Source organism: Pristis pectinata, chromosome 7 (assembly GCF_009764475.1).
Source record: "Pristis pectinata isolate sPriPec2 chromosome 7, sPriPec2.1.pri, whole genome shotgun sequence".
NCBI classification, from domain to species: domain Eukaryota; kingdom Metazoa; phylum Chordata; class Chondrichthyes; order Rhinopristiformes; family Pristidae; genus Pristis; species Pristis pectinata.
The window spans coordinates 87,322,657-87,328,656 of NC_067411.1; the positions used below are offsets into that span (position 1 = coordinate 87,322,657).

Below are 6,000 nucleotides of genomic sequence, written 5' to 3' on the forward strand. Positions count from 1 at the left end.
GAAAATAGAAACCTAATGATCATAAAATTGTGACTTATTGTACTTTTACCAAAATGTCATGAAACCTCAATGTTACAGACATTAGTCATAGACATTTTAGACTCTTACTGGAATTCTGAATTGAAGCCTCTTTTTAACAGTTTATCACTCTTAAAAAAAAAAGCTGTGTTTTAGTAAATGACTGTACCGTGAATCATACACATGACGAGACCCCTCAAAGTGAATCACTCAAACCACTGTACGAGTATTACAATTTAAACAGAAATCAGAAATCATTGTGCTGATTAAATATGCAAATGCAGCTTACCAATTTTCTGTCATTGTAAAACACTTTGTGATCAACCCAAAATCCATAAAACTTCCAAGATTCTGAACTTATTGCACTAAAGATCTAAATCTTGCTTAAATCAAACTGCAGTATTCACACAGTATTAGGAAATATTTCTACGTATCAAACATTCTCATGCACCAAACGAAAGGGTACAATAAAATGTCAGTTGGAAATGCATCCATTACAACTAGATTATATTGTCGCTGTTCTGCAGTACAATGAAATGGACGAAGATGAAGGAACTCAACCTGAAATGTCAGCTGTCCATTTCCCTCCACATATGCTACCTGACCCACTAAGTTCCTCCAGCAATTTGCTTTTTTGCTCAAGATTGCAGCATGTGCAGTGTCTCCAAGAACAGGACATTATTTGATCAATGTTTAGGTTTAAAGAATGAAATAATTTTCAAGTATTAATTTTTAGATGCTAAAAGGATAAGTCACCATCTTCATGTAACTTTCAGAAATGGTTGTTCTCTAAGGATTCTCAATTAAAGAGATGAAAATTTAACTGGTATGGTAACATGCAAAGCAATAACTACAAGAAAACATTGTGTCCAATGATACCTAATGCAGACTGGCATCAAGAAATTCAATAATGTAGCCTGTCATGTTAAGCTTACAAAAGCTAACAATACCAATGCTTGATAGGCTTGCACAATAGTCCTTCAAGATTTGTTTCCAACACTACTTTCCATAGTCAACATGTGCAATTCATGCTATTTGGACAACCATGTCAATGTGTTAAGTTAACAATGATTCTGATAAGCTTCTGGAGGAAACACCTAAGTACCTAGAAACTATCTTCTAATAGTGTTCTCTAATATCATTCAAGACATTAACACTTGATAGATTTTTCTTTGGAGAATTACCTGTAGTTGATATTAACAAATGAAAGATTTGGACACCATCGTAACTCATGATCAGATGATTTGGCCGGGTCTTCTAAACATCAAAATTATTCAACATCAAAATAGATACAAAAAGGAAAAAATCTGCGAATTCTAAAAACTGAAATAAAACAAAACAAAAACCATGAATTTGGAGCAATCCCCTTATGATCCATTGTTAGAAAAGAATGTAGTCATCTGGCTGCAGATTGTTCTAATAGCATATTCAGTTAGAACACTATTTTCTCTCATGCCAAATCTATGGCTTTAATAGCTTTACCACCTCATTTGTATATCACACAATATATGCAATGACATGAATAACAACACCATCGACAATAAACAGCACTGAAATTATAATGAAGATTGAAGGGATCTAATCTTAACTGTAGCAAAGCATGTGATTTACTAGTAGGCAAGAAATTTACATTATAAAGCATAATTCCAAATCAAAAAAGTATGAGTCATCAAAAAGGTTTTCCTAAAGTATCCTTCTCCCTTGGACACCATGGACTACCAAAAGCCCAGTTCCATCAAGTAGAGAAACATAGGTTTGAAGTCCAACTCCAGTAAGTGCCCAGTCTTTTGGGTGAAACAAATTAAGGATACATCTGCTCTTTCAGATGGAGGGGGAGGTGGAGGAGCACAGGAATTCTCCCTGGAACTCTGGTCAACATACCATTGAAGAATATCTAGCAATTATCATTCTGTTGTTTATAGTATCTTGCTATGGGGCAAATCTCTCAAAATTGTATCATCTCTGGACAGTGAAGAATGTTGTCAAAAATACAGCAAGTATAGATTAGTTACTGTTATAGGTGAAGAAATGGCAGATGGAGTTCAATCCGAGCAAGTGTGAGGTATTGCATTTTGGGAAATCAAATGCAAGAGGAAAGTATACAGTTATTGGCAGGACCCTTAGCAGCATTGATGTATAGAGCGATCTTGGGGCCCCAAGTCCAGACCTCCCTATCTACTTTGTGGCCACTTTCAGGGGAGTCTGGACGTGGCGCCCCAAGATCGCTCTGTACACATGGCATGCTTGCCTTCACCACCAGGGATACAGAGTATAAGAGTCAGAAATTCTGTGCTGGGACCATTGTTGTTTGTTTGTTGTCTATATCAATGATCTAGATGATAATGTGGTAAATTGGATCAGCAAGTTTGCTGATGACACTAAGATTGGAGGCGTTGTGGACAGTGAGGAAGGCTTTCAAAGCTTGCTGAGGGATCTGGACCAACTGAAAAAATGGGCCAGAAAATGGCAGATGGAATTTAATGCAGACAGGTGTGAAGTGTTGCATTTTGGAAAGACAAATCAAGGAAGGACGTACACAGTAAATGGTAGGGCACTGAGGAGTGCAGAAGAACAAAGGGATCTGGGAGTTCAGATACATAATTCCCTGAAAGTTGAGTCACAGGCAGACAGGGTTGTAAAGAAGGCTTTTGGCATCCTGGCATTCATAAATCAAAGTATTGAGTATAGGAGTTGGGATGTTATGGTGAGGTTGTACAAGTCATTGGTGAGGCCAAATTTAGAGTACTGTGTGCATTTCTGGTCACCTAACTATAGGAAGGATATCAGTAAGATTGAAAGGGTGTAGAGAAGATTTACTAGAATGTTGCCAGGTCTTCAGGAGTTGAGTTACCGGGAAGGATTGAGCAGGTTAGGACTTTATTCCTTGGAGCGCAGAAGAATGAGGAGAGATTTGATAGAGGTTTACAAAATTATGAGGGGTATAGACAGAGTAAATGTGAGTAGGGTCTTTCCACCTAGATTAGGAGAGAGAAGTACGAGAGGACATGGCCTTAGGGTGAAAGGGGAAAGGTTTGGGGGAACATTCAGGGGAACTTCTTCACTCAGAGTGCTGGGAGTGTGAAACGAGCTGCCATCTGACATGGTAAATGTGGGCTCAATCTTAAATTTTAAGAATAAATTGGATAGATACATGGATGGGAGGGGTCTGGAGGGTTATGGACTGGGTGCAGGTCAATGGGACTAGCAGAATAAAGTTTCGGCACAGAGTAGAAGGGCTAAATGGCCTGTTTTCTGTGCTGTAGTGTTCTATGGTCATGTTGAAGTTGTGTAAAACTTTGGTAAGGCTGCTTTGAGTATTGCACGTAGTTCTGGTCGCCCCATTACAGGAATGATGTGGAGGCTTTGGAGAGGGTTCAGAAGAGGTTTACCAGGATGCAGCCTGGGTTAGAGGGTATTGACTGTAAGAAGAGGTTGAACAAACTTGGATTTTTTTTCTGGAGCATTGGAGGCTGGGGTGAGACCTAACAGAAGTTTACAAAAATTATGAGAGGCATAGATAGGGTAAACAGACAGTTTTTTTCCCAGGGTGGAAATGTCAAATATTACGAGGACATAGCTTTAAGGAGAGGCAGAAATTTAAAGCAGATTTGAAGTTTTTTTTGTTACACACAGTAAATGACTGGAACACGTTTCCAGGGATGGTAGCAGAAACAGACATGATAGTGGCGTTCAAGAGGCTTTTAGCTAGGCACATGAATATGCAGGGAATGGAGGGATATGGATCATGTGCAGGCAAAAGGGATTAGTTTAATTTGGCATCATGCTCAGCACAGACATGGGCCGAAAGGCCTGTTCCTGTGCTGTACTGTTCTATTTTCTACCCAAGAATGCCCTAAGGGAACATAGAGTCATAGAGTAATACAGCATGGAAACAGGCCCTTCAGCCCAACTTATACATGCCAACCAAGATGCCCATCTAAGCTAGACCCATTTGCCCACGTTTGGCCCATATCCTGCTAAGCCTTTCCTATCCATGTACCTGTCCAAGTGTCTTTTAAATGTTGTTATTGTACCTGCCTCAGTCACTTTCTCTGGCTGCTCATTCCATAGATGGACCACCCTCCGCGTGAAGAATCTTTCATCTCTCACCTTAAACCTGTGCCCTCTAGTTTACAGTTCCCCTTCCCTGAAAAAATGACCTTGTGTGTTCACCCAATGTATGCTCCTCATGATTGCATACACCTCTATAAGGTCACCCCACAATTTCCTATGCTCCAAGGAATGAAGTCCCAGCCTGCCCAACCTCTCCCTTTAAGTCAGGCCCTCGAGTCCCAGCAACATCCTCGTAAATCTTTTCTGCACTCTCTCCATGGTGAATATTACTGCAAGATTATGAAGGAGACATATCTCCAAATAGTTTAGGGCTGTAGTCAATAACATCTTCATTGACTTAACAAATTCATACATTCAGGCATAATCTGCAACTCGTTAATGTCTGCTGCAGACCTTTTCCTAAAAATAATGCTGGTCATTATTTGCATTTCCATGTCACAAATCCAAACAAAGTAAACTGGGATTTTTATGAATAGCAAACATACTGAGTAACTGCAGAATCATTTTGGTTGATTTCTTGAACAAAAATTGAATGAAATTATGTACTCTCAAAAGGTTATAAATATGCAAAATTTAACCTTGACTTAAAAAGGCTTCAGCAAAAACTGTAGCAAAATTTTAAAATTATGTACTGAAACAAGCCATATAATATCTTTACATTCCTTTGTAGGTGCACATAAACATTCTCCATTTTAAAATATAATTGCAATCCTAAAATGTCTGGGGGGAAAAAGGTTTATGGCATTCATGCATGTGTGCACACGGCAACCAGATTATAGTGTTCTGTGTTGTTGCTAACATGCAGTGAGGAAAATCCCATTTGTTTTAAATGACAGTTCATAAATAATTTAACAAGATTTCTCTGAGCATGCAGTTGAAATCGCAGATGTCAGCTGAGCTATTGTGCTTCTGATACAAAAGAAATTACAACATTTGCTTTTTTCTTCCCTAAAATTAACTTCATGATGCCATTTAGTTTACTGGCAAAGCTTCATTTCATTTCAAATAACATGGCACGAAAGACTTTTTCCATTATAATACACTGAACCAGAGGTTCCCAGATATTTTTAAGTCAGCAATGCAGCAATTTAGCTCTTACGCAGCTTTCAGAGCACAGGATGCAGTCAATAAAAAAAAAGCACCACTCAGCAGCTATGACATACTAAAAACACAATAATATATAAAATATTAAAAAAATCAATTATAAACAGAAATACCAAACATGAAAGAATAGGCATTTGCAATTTAACCAATTGCAGCATCAAGATCCAACATGAAAAAAACCGCATCATACTCTCATGCTTATTCTAAAATTAAGCAATTTGTTTATCCCTTTGTACCTAAAATATACACCAAGATTTCATTTATTCTCTGTCCTTACAATTTTTTCGATTCCATTCTAGTTTCCTCAGTCACTGTCTTCTGCTTAAGCACCAACATCAATCCTGTTAGACTACAATGCCTCCTTCATTCCAAACCCTCCCTTTCAGAGCAGGAAAAGCTGATACGCACAAAATAAAGCCTTTTCTGACCTAGTGCCACAACAAATCCATTCAACAGTAAGTACCAGTACACCATACAGTTACATAACCGACTGACAACGAAACACAATAATTCTATTTTATTTTTAAATAATTTTCACCTACCCCATTTCTGAAGCAGCATATACCTCCATTTTTTCCACCCTTTCCCGTGTTAAATCACAATACAGCCATTCCAGTCACATGTTCACTTAGTCATCCAATCATTTTGCAGACAACCTCCTTTAGTTCTGGAGGATATTTGGTGGCCTTCATCCAGAAGATTACACAGCTGCTTCCCATAGTCAATTAAATTCCTGTCTGTGTGAGTGGTAGAGGTTGCATGCTGTAGCAGATGACTGGCACAAGGCCAATAGGTCCAGTCAGC

The 6,000-nt window shown here is 38.5% G+C and overlaps 1 protein-coding gene across 1 annotated transcript in view; it reads right to left on the reverse strand.

Moving 5' to 3' along the window:
- apc (APC regulator of WNT signaling pathway) overlaps positions 1-5,787 on the reverse strand; it is a 104,348-nt gene extending 98,561 nt beyond the window's left edge. Inside the window, 1 exon segment of the mRNA XM_052019227.1 lies at positions 5,739-5,787. The gene's annotated coding sequence lies outside the window, so the exon portion shown is untranslated.
- Positions 5,788-6,000: the final 213 nt, after the last annotated feature.